This window comes from Macrobrachium nipponense, chromosome 22, assembly GCF_015104395.2.
Source record: "Macrobrachium nipponense isolate FS-2020 chromosome 22, ASM1510439v2, whole genome shotgun sequence".
Classification (NCBI taxonomy): domain Eukaryota; kingdom Metazoa; phylum Arthropoda; class Malacostraca; order Decapoda; family Palaemonidae; genus Macrobrachium; species Macrobrachium nipponense.
Window position 1 is genome coordinate 18,404,021 of NC_087213.1, and position 18,167 is coordinate 18,422,187.

Here is an 18,167-nt window from a genome sequence, read left to right on the forward strand (position 1 = left end):
GACTGAATACCCCAAACCTTTTATTATATATATATATATATATATATATATATATATATATATATATATATGTATGTATGTATGTATGTATATATATACATATATATACATAATGTGTGTGTGCGTGTGTGTGTATTTCCCTTAACTAAAAGCAATTCCAAAGGAAATGCAACAAATGAATTAACGTTTGCACTCAAAACTTTCAACTGAGGGTCCATGGATTAACTGGTTGTGCAATAAACTTCCACAACATTTGTCATTTTAAAAACCTAAACATAAGACTCTACGGCAGTGCTTCGAAACCTTGTACAAACCATAACCCATATATATATATAATATATATATATATATATATATATATATATATATATATCCAAGTAAAGGACAGGAAGTCGAAATGTCAAGCAACATACTCCACTGCCTCTCTTTCCTTCGTGGCATGTCTTTATTTATATATTCATCACGTTCCATATTTTCGTGATTTAGTTTTACATACACACACACACACAAACACAAACACACACATATATATATTCATATATTTTTACATATGTAATATACACAAACACACATATATGTATGTATGTGTGTGTATGCAACTTACAATAAACATGGGTATAATAGCATACATTCCATATACACAGACTCACACTTTATCATTCTTTTCCAATTTCAATTCAAAAGACCTATCTTAAACAAACAAACAAAACTATCAAATCTCAGACAAACAATCAAAAAGGAGAAAGCTCTATTCGAGACACACAACTTCACAGCTCCCTAACACTACTCGAGTCTCCCCCCCACCCCCCCCCCCCCCCCCCAACACACACACACACACACACACACACACAGAGGCCTGGCTTTACACTAAGCCGTGTTCCAGGACTTTCTTAGGGCGTCTAAAGCTTAAGAGCTTAATCAAAATATTAATATTAATGAAGCGCCTTCCTGCGGAACCCAGTAAAGACCCTTGAGAGAGTAATGAATAAGAAATGGGCCCAGAATGGGACCCCATTGTGGTTTTCTCTAATGTCAACCAGTTCCCTTCAATTCCGACTGTTTGAGGCGAACTGTTTCCATTAACGAATTACCGACAATCTTTTCATCTCGGCTTTTTTTCAATTACTTCTTTATGATTGTGGCCCACAAAAACAAGATAATAACCACAGAATCAAGGAAAAACACACCATATCTATAGTAGACCTGCGTCTACCTTTATCTACGAAGCACTATGTTCATTCTAACCTCTATACCTAAAACATACGGGTTTATGTGTATGTCTTTCTACTGCCTATTTGTATAAACACAGTTCCTCTTGATATCCCGAATTCTCCCTACTTTCTGGATACGCCTATCACTACAAAGCCTGAGATCTAGATGCAAGAATATGAAGAAATTCTGATGTCTGTAGCAGGATTCGAACCTGCATCCAGAGTACCAGAACGAGGTCACGTTGCCCACCTGACCACCTGGATCTAAGGCGTTTCAGTTATAAAGGTAGCCATAACGTGGGAAAAATTCGAGGAGTTATGGTGGTACTGTGGATATTATAATAAAGTACGTATCTCGTAAAGAGTAATTAGTAGATTCTATCCATGCGTATATCATCCCTTTTTGGCAATCCCTTCCTCCTACCCACTAAGGGGTTTCTTATTCAAAAACCATCACACACACATTATATATAAATATATATATATATATATATTATATATATAATATATATATATATTATATATATATATATATATATATATATATATACACACATACATACATACTCCACACACCACACACACCACACACACACACACACACACACACATATATATATATATATATATATATATATATATAATTATATATATATATATATATATATATAGTAAGCGTTCCTGTCATGCCATTATCTGGTCCGAATTCCCAAAACTAAGCCCTCATTTTTTCCAGCTCTTTCGTAAAATTACTAATGAACTCTCGGAAGGAAATGGAACCCGTTCTATTTAAAGAGGGAGAATTATCAGACACATTTTTTTCCTTTACAGAAAATTCATTAAGACAATTGTCATACCCAGCAAAAAAAAACAGAAGGAATAAAAATTCAACCTTGATTATAATTACAATACCAGCAGAAATAGCAGCATTACTAGTAATACTATAAAAGAGGAGATAAAATAAATTAGTTTTTTTTTTCATCCATTAGACATAAATATTTTGCAAAATATGTAGCCTGTCCAATTCATAATAACCACAATTGCTTATTCACCTATTCTCCTAATTTAATTTTCCAAGAACTCAAAGACCAAATAACAATACAATGAATTTAATTTTATATCGACTAGGTGTCGACTCAATGAGGCAGTGTAAATCTCTTCTTTCTGTATTTCTTATTACCACAAGAATAAGGTTCAGGTTCTGAATAACAATGATAATTATGAAAGTACAGGGTGTCCATAAATTCCCAGTACCATCACAAGCAAGAAAAACTTGTAATGGTACTAGGACTTTATGGACACCTTGTGTATCATGTAATGAAAGGCTTCACTCCATTAGGAGCACTGAACATTGAACATCTCCATTCCAGCTATAACCCACAACAGTCGATGGGCATCCAGGAACATAATTCGTCCCCTTAGGTCAACTGGGCCATCTGGGTTTTTAAGGACACAAGCTCAAGGCGCTCCTATCGTCTTCCTTCCGGCTCTGGATGAGAGAGAGAGAGAGAGAATAATTAACTGGAACATAGGGAGACTTCCAACTGAAGAAGGAGAATAATGGCGTTATGCTCATAAGTACATTAGTGGCCGGAATGATTTTATGAAGGCTTCCAGCCATCATCCAACCACGCCCCCATCCCCAACCCCCGCCCGGCCTTCTACCCACAATCTTTCCTGGAGAACCTAGAATTCAATTTTTATTTCTATGAAAAGAAAAGCCGCAGATTTCCAAACAACTGGGGTAAAAGATCTGTGAAACACTGTCAGTAAACTCTAAAGTCAAAGCAACTAAAGCAATACGAGGACATCAACAAGACGAAAAAAACTTCAGTGGAAGTTTTGCAAATCACCTCTGGTCATTCAAGTACTTCAAAATAAAATCTACGCCAAACGAAAATAATCCTGCAAGAGTTAAAAATATGTTAACACTCCACAAAAAATGTATAAACACTTTATGAATGATAATGAATTATATAACAAGACAGGTAAAACGATATACAATTTATCCTTCCTTTATTATGCGAAAAAACATTACTGTCCCAAAAGAAATCCGGTAAGGAATTCCACCACGCTCATAACATAAATATAATGAGCCGTAAACCTTTCACAAAAGGATGCCTCTTCCATTAGCAGAATTTATATTCAATGCCATTACATTACATAACAACGATGTCAGATGGCGATAGTAGTCTCTGGTCCCAAGACCCTCGTGAAAATTTATTATGGGTTGAACTGATGGGATATTTAAAGCAGATCAGCTCGATAAAGAGGCGTCACTTTCAGAGGACTTTTGCCATCAATAATAAAAAACAACAACAACAACAACAACAACTTTTTATAAAGCTGAAAGAACACCCGACGCCAAATGTACACTTCAGGGGCATGAACTTAAGGATTAGCGTGAGGTCCCGGATTCGAATCCTACAAAGCCGGACCGCATTAGCCACGCTCTGTGGTAAATGACACCGTGCATTTTGACTTGAGCTGTGAAATGTGCTCCTGAGAGATAGGCGGCTATGGTGGGTCGCTACCGAGTAAAGAGGTGGGCTTGCTTTTAGCAGTAGCACCATCGCAATGCTTTCCAGAGAACCGAAAGGCTGACACTTTCTGGAACCAGTGACCTTATGGAGACAAATTATTTGTTTGCGCATATGAACGGGGGTATATTATATATATATATATATATATATATATATATATATATATATATATAAAAATATAACCTCGTTCATATGCAGATACAATATCTTGTCTCCATAGAAGGAAATGGCTCCAGAAAGTGTCAGCCTTTCTAGGGCCATACATACATACATACATACATACATACATCATATATACACGAAGGAAGTAGTAGGGAAAGGCATCCTCATCTTTTAACAGTTTATTTCAATGCCGACGTTTCGCGACGAATTCCAAGACGCATTTCAAGGCTAAAAATATATAAAATTTTTCACATATTAATACCTCATTTTTAATTTGATTTAATTCATAGTTAAAAATGTAATGGCAACAGCTCTCCAATAAAGTAAAAAGTTAAAAGAGTTAAAATTCAAATTTTTACTTTATTGAGAGCTGTTGCCAATACATTTTTAATATAAATTAAATCAAACTGAGGATTAATGTTCGTAAATTTTATATATTTTTAGCCTTGAAAATGCGACTTGAAATTCTTCGCGAAACGTCGGCATTGAAATAAACTGTTAAAAGATGAGGATGCTTTTCCCTACTACTTCCTTTCGTGATATATCTTCTTTGAGCTCCATCCGCCCGCTCCTGTGGTATGTGTGTGTGTGTGTGTGTGTGTGTATAATATTATATATATATATTATAGATTATATATATATATATATTATATATATTATATATATATATACATATATATATATAGTGTGTGTATATATATATATATATATATATATATATATATATATATATATATATATATATATATAATATGCCTGCTGTGAAACCTAAAACTGTCACGTAAATTTTTGCAACATGCAGGTGAACAGAATTATAGCGAATTATAGCTGACATGCAGAGATAATTCTTTATCCACAAATCAGGAAAATCTTTCAGGATTTCGCCACTTAATTGTTCATCAATTTCCTCCCTGTCATAAGGACGAACTGCAAAATGTTGCCTTTCGACTCCAAAAGCAATAAAAAATCTCACTCCATCTCCATACAAGGTCCAACTGAAATGCATTGAACCTGTCAGAATATAGACGACACAAGAAGCGGAGCATGGTGATCTGCTTGGAGCGCCTTCTGTTGGGTGGAAGTAGAACTTATATAGAGTCTGGTTCCGTTTGTTAGGATCCTATCTTGTGATAATATTGCCATTGGGTCACCCAGAAAAGTCTTGATATAAGGTAGCAAATGGAGAATCGTTTATCTGACTTGAGAGAACATTTTCAATACGCGTTTGTGACTCGTCCACTCCTGTGTTGGATCACCAAGGTCTCTTCAAGTCAACATTCTCGTCATGAGCCAACGCATCAAGATAAGAAGACTTTAACTAATCTGAAAAAGGGTAAGTAAGAGGCATGACAAGGAAGAAATGAACAGATATTCTATAAATAATTTTCTTTCACATTTCACAGCTGCAGTAAAAGCATGATCTCGTGTCTAGACAAAGACAAGACTGCATAATCAATCTTTTCCCAGCTTTCATAAATGGGAAAAGGAGAGAGGGTAAGCCATAGGCAGACACATGAACTGATCAGATAAGTACAGGAACCACCTACAGCTTGTCTTGAGCGGCACACAGTAGCAGGACTAAAGGTACTTTGAAGCGTTCCTTCGGGCTCAATCTGAATTGTTTTCTGCCTCTTATTTTATAAAAAAATAATAAATAGGCCATAACACGCCTCCAACATATGAGGTTTATATTGTGTACTCGATACAAGCATTTCTCTCTTAATATGAGTGACTTTGCTTTTTTAAACTACGGATTATGATTGTGAGTAATGGGCCTTCTCCTTGGATGCTTAGCAATTGACAGGTTCAAGTGCGCGCGCGCGCACACACACACACACACACGCACACACACTTACTACCATCATATATATATATATATATATATATATATATATATATATATATATATATCTGCTTGTTATTTTTATTAGGATATGAGAGAATAAAGTTAACTTTTGCAGCAATAGTTATCAAATATCTCAAGTGTATTCACGAACACCCACAGTTCCCACCTTTTATTTGAAATAAAAGACGTTAGTTTCAATTATCCATATTAGATACATCTCCTCCCTTATTTATTCCTTGGGTTTTTACTGCACTCTGATGTTTGGATAGGTTTTTCCTTCCTGCACTCCCCGACACTCTATAAATTTGCCCTTGGAGGGAGGGGGAATTGTTAACACGATTCAGACCGCATTCTTGACAAATGTCAGAAGTCGCTTTTACGTCCAGAATTCTAAAAGGATAAACCGAGGAGTTATTCTTTAATCGATAACGGCTGATAAGCGGATTTCGGAAGTTTAAGCGAAGGTGCTACGCATTAATACCTTAACACAATTCTCGTTGTATTTATTATTTATATTTTATCTTTTTCGAAAACTTCTCCGCTTTCTTTTCTGCAAGATTCAAATATCTGATGGTAAGATACAAATATATTGGCCCTCATAAAAAAAACACACACACACACACACACACACACGAAGAAAATCACACTGAAAACCTCTCCAATTTCCCATTTCAAAAATCTAAATATAACATGATAAAGATACAAATATCTTGGCCCTCATTAAAAAAAATACACACACACACACACACACACGAAGAAATTCTGAAGAGACTCTTCACTTTCCCAATTTTAAAAAATAACCACATATCAAATGATAAATATACAAATATTTGGCTCACATAAAAAGAAAAAAACACACACACACACACGAACAAAATCTGTACACCTCACCGCGTCTCCTCCATAAAAAATTCAAATATCAGATGATAAAGATACAAATATTTGGCCCTCATAAAAAAAAAAACATACACACACGAAGAAAATCTGAAAACCTCACCGCGTGTCCTCCTTAAAAAAATCAAATATTGGATGATAAAGATACAAATATCTTGGCCCTCATGAAAAAAAAAAAAAAAAAGGGTCGGGGGAAAAATCATTCCAAAAATCTCTCCACTTTTCATCTCAAAGATTCAACAAAAGCTGGCAACCGAGGATACGAAGGCTCTTGGTCCCCGATTCCAATGCAAATTCGATTTCTTTTTAAACAAATAAGAGGCTCCAAGTGAACAGGCTTGGGTTGCGGAATCACCAAGTGGCTTCCATAAAAAGGGGCGAGCCAAAATTGGACTGGATGGGGGCGTGGGCGGGAGTGGGGTGCGAGGGAGACTTTGGTCATCTTCGGATATCCCATGTGGTTCGAATGCCCGATGTTTATATCGCCTAAAGAATGAGGCAGCGAAAGGATAACTGTCAGCATTCTTACCAGAAGAGAGAGACATCATCTGCCACTTTCTCTCTATTTACTTTCTATGGAAGAAGGAAAAAGTTCAGAATTCTATATAAAACGATCTATCTTAAAGGTCATAATGCATCCGAAGAGGAGAATATATACTGCGTGATTCAGATTCTTCTTCTCCCTACAAAAAGAAATATAATTACAAAGAACTATTACAACTATTACGACAGGAAACGCAGCACAAATGACATGTCACATCTAAGTTGAAAAAAAAAAAGATAAAAATAAGACGTCTCATCTAAGCAAAATAAAAATTCCACTCACTTAAAATATAGTTCTATAACTTTGACACATACATTAAAATTAATTAAACTAAAAGGTACAACTATTAAACAAAATTTCGTTAAAAAAAAAATTTTTTTCCAAACAAATCCCACAATTCAAAACCAGCATTTTTATAAAATGGCCAATATATATTCATCCACAGAGGGTGTTTTATGTAGCAGAACATTTGATACTTTATAGTTTCGCATTAATTCCAGAATAGAGTTCCTATGCCACACTCCATAGTCCCGTATGCAGATATATCAATCGTTTTTATATATGGTGGGCATAAAATCATATCGGTTCCCCTTTTCGGTCATAATTCTTTCATAGGAAACGTTTCGACGTTATTAGCTTCCTTGAAAAGATGCTTCATAGACATAAGTGTCACGGGGACAAAAATGCTAACCAGTCAAATTTTATGACCACAGAACAGAGAGAAGGAATTAGACCGTAACGATTAATAGTTCACATTCGAGCATTTTTTTTCTCTATACACAAACACACCCACACACACACATATATATCATATTATATATATATATATATATAAATATAATATATATATATATATATATATATATATATATATATATATATATATATATATATATACATTCTATTCTCTTAGAACGAATAATGAACTTTTACGTTAAAGCAAGATGGACTGAATTAATTATTTAAGAGAACAGAATATCATCGTCTGTTCTTAAAACGTCCTAACGCTCAAGCAGTAGAATTTGTACACTAGACATTTAGAAATGGATGAAGGTAAATATTTACACCTATAACTGTCCAAAACCAAAAATTGTAAGCATTCACTAATATACTAATAATGAAAAGGACATGAAAACTATTATTCCAGTGTACTCTAAATTCATCACTGCTGAATATAGCTTCACTCTCCATCTTATTAAAAACATTAAAACAATGTGAAGCGAAAAACTCCTGAGAAAAAAAAAACTATCAACGTATTAAAAAAAATAACTGCCTCATTACTGAGTTCTACTTTGTTAAAAAGAAAAAAAAGGGGGAGGGGTTAAAAGCAGGAATTAGGCAGACAGAAATCATTTGTTAAATCAAGGGCAACAGTACAATCGCTATAATTACATCAAGATTCTATCGGATGCGGAGAGAGAGAGAGAGAGAGAGAGAGAGAGAGAGAGAGAGGATGCCAGTGGCAACTTACTGAAATGCTTCTTTTTCCTCAGGCGTAGTTTGACGTTAATTTTAATGCCATTGGCTGAAACGTGTGATTATTTTAAGACTCTCTCTCTCTCTCTCTCTCTCTCTCTCTCTCTCTCTCTCTCTCTCTCTCTCTCTAACTGATCGAAGCCCGATGTAATTACCGGTGATTATACTGATGTCCATTTACATAACGAAAGTTTTCTGTTTTTCACAAAAAAAAAAAAAAAAGCAAAAACAAAAAAAAACAATGTTCGCTGACGTACAGGTGCCACTTTGACTGTAGACTCCGTCTTTGATTTCTTAATAAAGTATATATATATATAGAGAGAGAGAGAGAGAGAGAGAGAACTGTCTTGAAATGATCACACATTTCGAACAATAGCGTTAAGATTAGCCGTTGGCAGAAGCCGAAGAATCATTCAAAGTAGTTACCACTGCCATCCTCTCTCTCTCTCTCTCTCTCTCTCTCTCTCTCTCTCTAACCGATTCTTGCTCTCCTCTCTTCTAACCCGATCCCGAAGCCCGATGTAATTACTGGTGACTGTACTGATGTCCATTTACATAACGAAAGTTTTCTGTTTTTCACAAACAAAAAAACAAAAAACAAAAGCAAAAACAATAAAACAATGTTCGCTGACGTACAGGAGCCACTTTGACTGTTGACTCCGTCTTTGATTTCTTAATAGTAGAGAGAGAGACTATCTTGAAATGATCACACATTTCGGCCAATAGCGTTAAGATTAACAACGGCAGAAGCCAAAGAATCATTCAAAGTAGTTACCACTGCCATCCTCTCTCTCTCTCTCTCTCTCTCTCTCTCTCTCTCTCTCTCTCTCTCTCTTTCGGGTCGCCGTAATGCAATGTTACCATTCTCGGCCCACGTACGAGTAGCCAGTGTTAAATATAACATTCCTCTCTTGACTGGAGAAATGAATCTTGCACTTGGTTGTTAGTAGACTGTTGTTACGCGCGACTGGAAGAGGCGGGGGGCGACTGGCAGGGACAGGGGAGTGAAATGTAAGACTGGTCAATAATCAGTCAGGATGTCTACCAACCTGCAAGGCATCAAGACACATATTGCACATGGCAACGCCAGAGACAATAAAAACAGTCTATCATTGAAAAAGGATTAGACACCATTATCATCCTCATTAACTTTGTTAATTCGGTCCATTCTTTTCTAATGTCACAAAGTGAAGAGCTCCATTGTCTCCTTTATATTCTAGCAATAAAACGTAGGAGAAAAAAGTTCAATTTGTAACCCAATAAGTCATTTTCGCGTGTGGATAAGGACAGACCTTCATCCTGCACAATCATATTAGGCAAACTTCTTAAAATTCATAGTTTTCTGAACTTCAAAAAAATTCAAAATGTCCTTAACTTCATGCTATTCAAGATTTCCTTAACTTCACAAAATTCAATGTTTCCTTATCTTGACAAAATTCAAAATTTTTTTAACTTCATAAAATTCATAATTTCCTTAAGTTCAGAAAAATCTAAATTTCCGTAAATTCACATAATTCAAAATTTCCTAACCTCCAGAAAATCGATTACTTATAAAACTCATAAAATTCGAAAGTTCCTAAACTTCATAACATCGATAATTACATAAACTTCATATAATTCAAAAGTTCCTAGGCTTCATAAAATTCAAAAATACCTTATACTTCATAAAATTCAAAATTTCCTTAACTTCATGAAATTCATAATTATTTGGAAGGAGCATAACAATGGTGTCTATTACCGGTGTAGGTCAGAGATGGCCTAGTAGTTGAGTCGTCAGAAGTTGGAACTTTTTATTTATTTGAAAGAAAAAAAAAACTCTAACTATAAAGGACAAAATTTATCTGATTATCATGGATGCCAAAACCAAGCCGGCAGAACACCCACCTTAATGTAAAGGCTACGCAAACATAAGAACATCTGAACACACCATGACTTTCTTCGAACTTGTTCTAGTAGCACAAAGTAGTTATTCAAATGACTGAGCCCCAAGTACTATACAGGTAGCACGATCAAGTTGTACGAAGTTATTCAAAACACACGAGACTTCCCTACACATTCCAACTAAAAGTTGCAGCACAATGCTGGAAGTTTATCTCTGGCTACGAGCCTTCTCGTGTGACAATAATTGTTTCCATCCACTTTACCCCAAGTTGCCGGATTATTCGACGACAGTTCCCATCCAGAGGTAGAAAATGCTCCTGGGCGCTTTATATTTGAATACTACTACGTACATATGCTCGAGTTGGGCCTCAAGGCCACAACTTTTACGAGAAAGAGAAAGAGAGTTTATTACTAAGAGCTAACGTCAAAAATGATATGGTAATCAACGCCCGAAACAGAGAGAGAGAGAGAGAGAGAGAGAGAGAGAGAGAGAGAGAGAGAGAGGATATTGTAGAGTCCAATGAACAAAATCACTGTCAGAGGATATTATAGAGTCCAATTAACAAAATCCGTCAGAGGTTATTAACAAATAACAAAAGCAGTGAAACGAATGAACTTAACTGGTTATCTGTAACGACATAAATAAAAAATAAGGAAAAAAAATCTATAAAAGCCCTTCTGCAGACATATATATACCAACGTATGCATAAATACATTCAGTAACAAAGACGAGTCAGTACCCCAACAAGACTAAAAAGATGCGAGAACTTGAGAAACATTTAAAAGGAAACTAGGGACGTTTATTCTTTTCGAACAGTTATGACGCAGATAACAAGTTCTTCCAGGAAATTGTTAACTGCAACTGGCAGACAAAAGGAGCCCGGAGGATGGCCCAAATTAGGGACGAAAGGTCCTTCAAGCAAAAGACTTAAGATGATGCTGTTGATGATGCTTTTCCAAACTATAACACCTACTTAGAATAATCATGTTTCTTTTTATAAGACCGAGAGAGAGAGAGAGAGAGAGAGAGAGAGAGAGAGAGAATTGTACTCCTTTATTTCAGCTCAAAGCTACATACGACGAATATATATATATATATATATATATATATATATATATATATATATATATATATATATATATATATATATATATATATATAGATATATATATATATATATATATATATATATAGAGAGATAGAGAGAGAGAGAGAGAGAGAGAGAGAGAGAGAGAGAGAGACATATTATAATCCAATACGCGAGATCTCTCCCAAAACCCAATCACTTACTGATAGTGACAAGTCCAAACTGCAGTCAAATCTCCGCAGGAATCCACAAATGACATATGCTATAACAAACGAGCAAAAAGAACATAACCTCCTTGTCGGTCGGAGAATGGTAAACAAACACGACCACCCGAAAACACGTCGCTAATCTTCCCACCCGCGAATACAGAAAACGGCCCGGTTCCTCCCCGTCTCCAATTTCCTATGAGGAAGCTCGAAAAGCAATTACTCATTTTACAGGAAGAAATTAATCAGCATATCCAAACTCAGCCCTTTCATGAAATCCAATTACGTTCGGTTAATGGTGCTCTGTCTCTTCCTGAATGACTAACTTGCTGTTTAAACTGATATCCTCTGTCAGCCGTTAAATGGACGACGGTGCCGATATCACGTGACTCAATAATGGAAATATATCCAATATTAGAGAAATGAAATCCAATCTTGGTCGTTTGTGAATAAATATAAATATGCTCACAGGACACAGTCGTGAATAATAATAATAATAATAATAATAATAATAATAATAATAATAATAATAATAATAATAAAATCAAGAAGAAAGTATCACTTATTGATGTCGCAATACCATGGGACAACAGGGTTGAAGAGAAAGAAAGGGAAAAAATGGATAAGTATCAAGACCTGAAAAAAGAAATAAGAAGTATATGGGATATCCTGTGGAAATTGTACCCATAATCATAGGAACACTAGGCACGATCCCAAGATCGCCGAAAAGGAATCTAGAAAAACTAGAGGCTGAAGTAGCTCCAGGACTCGTGCAGAAGAGTGTGATCCTAGAAACGGCGCACATAGTAAGAAAATTGATGGACTCCTAAGGAGGCAGGATGCAACCCGAAACCCCACACTGTAAATACCACCCAGTCGAATTGGAGGACTGTGATAGACAAAAAAAAAAAAAAAAAAAAAAAAAAAAATAATAATAATAATAATAATAATAACAATAATAATATTTTTTATGGGAACTCTCTATCACCAGAGTATATAAAATGTTCTATGGGGTCCAAAATAATAAATAAAAAATTTTAAGAGTTCGTCTATAATCTAAAAACCCTTTACACAACTTTCGAACCCTCCCTTGGGTTCAACTTCAGTCCAAATGAATGATTAACCAAAACATATACTGAGTTTAACTCTGTTTATTATTTTCGAGTTTAACTAGTATACGTTTTGGTTAATCATTCATTTGGACTGAAGATGAACACAGGGTTCGAAAGCTTTGTAAAGGGTTTTTAAATTATACACGAACTCTTAACATGTTTTTATTTTTGTGGACCCCTTAGAACAATAATAATATAATAATAATAATAATAATAATAATAATGTATAGAACTCTAAATGCCGAGAATAGGAGTAACTTGTACAAGGTCCACAATAATATATCAATGGTAGAATGTGAGACTTTATAAAAATGAACCCAGAATAGGGTTCGAAAGTTTTTATACATTTCTATAAAGCCTCGCATTTTACCATTGATGTGTTTTTTGTACCTTAAAAAAAATTATAATAACAATAATAATATAATAAGTAAGTAACAAAAGACGTTTATTAAAAGTAATGGCCTACTTCAGCAGCGTTACACTTGTAGAGATTCTTCTCTATTTTGCGAATAGCGCGCTTTTTCCGTGCTACTTAAACAGGCTAGTAGAGCGCCCTATAGAGGTCATGGTAAAATACAGGGTCAAAATAGGTGTATATATTTGAATTTATCTGTAAAATTCAAATATATACACCTATTTTGACCCTGTATTTTACCATGACCTCTATAGGCGCTCTACTAGCCTGTTTAAGTAGCACGGAAAAAGCCGCTATTCGCAAAATAGAGAAGAATCTCTACAAGTGTAACGCTGCTGAAGTAGCCATTACTTTCAATAAAGTATGCTTGAGAGAGGGTCTGCTTCCTAAGTACAGTAATAACAATAATAATAATAATTTACATTACCAGACGAAAACTTAATAAATTTATAACTGGCGAAGACATTGAATACAAAAATAACAAGACACACAAATCCTCAGTTAAGAAGTTATCTAAAACGAAAGTTAGACAAGTGGACCATAAGAACAAAATGCTCCTCTATGAAAAGAGATCAAGAAAGCTAAAAAATACATCAGTACCTATAATAAATAAATAAATATTCCAAACAGATCAGATCAAACTTCATACTTTAGTTCCCTTACCAAGTTCTATGGTTGGGCAGCGAAGACTGAAGAAAGGTAGCATGATGTTTTAGATTTAGCTGGCCTTACGCCAGCACGGGCTCTTGCTCCTAGAGCAGCCCGTAACAAGGTAGGACATTGAAGATAAAGTAACAGGCTTAGGAAAGGATGCAGGTGTGAACTGAAGAAAAGCTGCAAGCAACATTTTGTAGTGCCTAAAGCCTACAGTGCGCCAAGTAGGGATGCACTGACGGGCACTGCTACACTCCCCCCACATCCCCCCTCTTACGGGATCTTTTGAGGATGGGCGGACCGTAGCCGAAATAGTTTGTGGACGGAACCAAACGAACTGGGGGCGAAACTGGTTGAGGATGGGGTGAAATGTGGCCGAACTGATTTGAGGACTGAACGGACTGTGGTCGAACTGGTTTGAGGACTGAACGAACTGTGGTCGAACTGGTTTGAGAACGAAACGAACTGTGCCCGAACTGATTTGAGGACTGAACGAACTGTGCCCGAACTTGTTTGAGAACGAAACGAACTGTGGCCGAACTGATTTGAGGACTGAACGAATTGTGGTCGAACTGGTTTGAGAACAAAACGAACTGTGGGGGAGCCAGTTTGTGGACGTAAAAGACCTGTGGTCGAACTGTTTCGTGGCTGAAAAGTATTGAAAGCGCTTGACATTTTATTCCGATGAAAACGTAAACAGATTATGAATGAAATTAACCCAAAATTTTCTGACATATGTCAGAAACGATAAAAATGCTCACTACTACCATTCTGATACGACAGACCGGAAAAATAAGTAATAAAATCAAAATGCTCTCCTTGTTACTGTAGTCATTCATGTGGCGTAATAACCGTTTGGTAACATAAATAAAATTTACTAGACATTACATGTAAAAGATAACCAAATCAGTCCAGCGGCCCTGAAAGACAACTGAGCCAGTGTTAATGAGTAACATAGTTCTAGGAATTCTTCAAAAAACTTAAGACATTACTAAGGAAAAAAAAAACCTTGTACGAGATTATCCGTCGATGAACCAAATCCAAGAATATCTTATCAATCAGATAAAAAAAAAATTCTTAAACTTCCAGAAAATTTCTAATATTCCATCTTTGAATTTCAAAGGCATTGTTTTGAATTTCAAAAGCCTCTCCACTAAAATCTAGCAGCGAACGACATCATTACGTGACCGATAAATCGATATCAGCAAAAACTGATTCTGATTACTGGAACACAGCGCATCAAAGAGCGGATTCTTTTATGTCATATACGCCAGGTCACCTGTGTGTGTGTGTGTGTGTGTGTGTGTGTGTGTGTGTGTGTGTGTAAAAACATAAGATATTGTTTGTATGGTGTTTTTACGTTGCATGGAACCAATGGTCATACAGCAATGGGACCAACGGCTTGACGTGACTTCCGAACCACGTCGAGAGTGAACTTCTATCACCAGAAATACACATCTCTAACACACCTCAATGGAATGCCCGAGAATCGAACTCGCGGCCACAGGGGTGGCAGGTCAAGACCATACCGAAGGTAAGACGGTGTAAACTTACTAATAGTATAACCCCCTTAATTCTGAAGTATTTCCGTAGAATTTCATTGGAAAACAGGCAACTCGGCCTGCTGGACTAAAATGGATGCAGTTATGGTACAGTTATTGATTAAATATAAATATTGGCCGAATGTTTTAGAAGCTGATTGGAACTATATTGCTGTCAAGTGAAATATGTAGCATCGAAAAAAATCCTGTAAAAACTTTGAATCACTACGGAAATCAAATGTAAAATATAATGAAGTTTTCTTAAAAAAAAAAAAAAAATGGATGAAATTATGTAAGTAAATGTATAACGGAAATACTTTCCGCTATTATTATTCTTTGGCACCTAACTGTTTAGATTAGATAGCGAAAACGAATAAAACTAGGTCAAGAGTATTATACTATGAGGGTTTTACTTCACAATCAACAAATCTTTTTCTGATTAAGGCCGATTTACTCGTGCTTCGTTTCGTTTTCAATGATGTTTAAAAAAAAAAAAATCACAAGCATTACACCGTAATAATCCCGAACTCATATAAAACCTTCCCAATTTCTGCCTCGAGTCAAGAGCACATATTATCACGTTTGGCGATACACATCAATAATTCGTCAGTCTTTACAGATAAGTAAAATACATGAAGGAGGCTGACAGTCGCCATATAGCCTACGCCTATCACCTACCTCGTTGCCACCAATTCTTTGTTTGTTATATTTTTACCAGTTTCCAGCTGGTTTGTTTGTTTGTTTGTATGGTGTTTTAACGTTGCATGGAACCAATGGTTATTCAGCAACAGGACCAACGGCTTGACGTGACTTCCGAACCAAGTCGAGAGTGAACTTCTAATTCTAATCACCAGAAACACACATCTTTCTCACTACATGTATCCTCCTGATATAAAGTCGGGAAAAATTGAATACTTACGAATTTATCTGCGCTTCTTTCGGTATCCTAAGAACTCACCTGTAAAGAGAAAACCAGATATCACAAAACCTGAGAGTATATTGTATGGTTTTCGATATATATATATATATATATATATATATATATATATATATTGACGAACTATCGCTAAAGCATGCGATATTTCAAGTAGTCGTAAAGCTGGAGGTGTGGAAAATACACGAAAGCGTCGGTCAACTCCTTTCATTCCTTCCTCCAGCTTTACGACAATATATATATTATATATATATATATATATATATATATATATATATATATCTAATTCTGCTGAACACAATGATTCTTAGTTTTTCATATACATATGCATATACACAGTATGTTACCTAATATATTTTCATGCTTTAAGGCAAACAAATAATGTTAGGTAAACGTAAGACATCAAGGATTTCCACGTTTCATAACTTCAAAAGAATCCACGCTTTTATATGAGCTCACATACTACAAAGAGCGTAGTATTTCCTCCTATATGCTCGAGGATATGTTGAAACATCGGATAAACGTTCCTCGTTAGTAATGACGGCATTAGAGAGAGAGAGAGAGAGAGAGAGAGAGAGAGAGAGAGAGAGAGAGAGAGAGAGAGAGAGGAGTTACCCATATTATCCACCACACACGCGTCAGTACCATTTTCTTCAATGACACTCGCAAAGAAGAAAACGAGAATTTCACCTCTAACGATGTATTTTATGGCATACTAATTTAAGTTATCAACCCGATGTACTCCGCCCATTCAAGTCATGCATGTAAAGTAACGCAAAATATTTGTTATAGAAAAATTTAAAAACTGCATATAAATATGCGCCACTCACTAGGGAGCAATATCAGAACAAGGCGAAATAAAAGAATAATAAATTTTCTATACTAATTTATGTGCAAATAAAAGAAAGAAATGGAATGTACCTACCTATAAGTAAAAATCAAGAATGGTCACCTAGAGTTTTAAAAGTTATATGTACTTAAAGCAGCACTTTCATTGAAGGAACATCGGTGGAAGGGGGATATTCTGTCTTAGTCATATTAAAAATCATAATTCAAGTTCCGTTAGTTTCACTATATCCCCCATAATTTCTACCATGTGCTAACTTGAGCTGTTCTTCTTAAGAGATTAAGTATGGGCATTTGGTTGCTTAAACTCAGATCAAAGCAAAAGAGCTGCATGATCTACGTAAGCAATATGCTTGCTTTTAAAGACAAACAGCGACCCCGAGGAACACATTAAATTTCTTTAGTGATTACGGCGCTCATCAACAATTACTAAGAAACAATCGTAAAGAGAGGGTGGAAAGTATGATAGAAGAAAGAGAATATGAACGGAGGTACAGGAAAAGGAATGAAAGAGGTTATAGCTACGAGGAAGCCTGGGAAGAGGAGCCCTGATGAGTATCTCAAATACGGCACTTGCATGGCCTAGAAAACACAGGTCCAGGATTCTGCTCAACACCTCTAATCAGAATAAGAATAAAAATCAGTAAAGATGTTTAGTCATACTTAAAAACTAGCATAACATTGAACCATATAAATTAGTTTATAAAATTAATGCTTTCGAAAGATGTTTTTACAAAAAAATACCTAATAAACAAAATAGCGGCGTACAGTATGATAATAAAAACGTTTACCTGAATATCGATGAATTTAAATA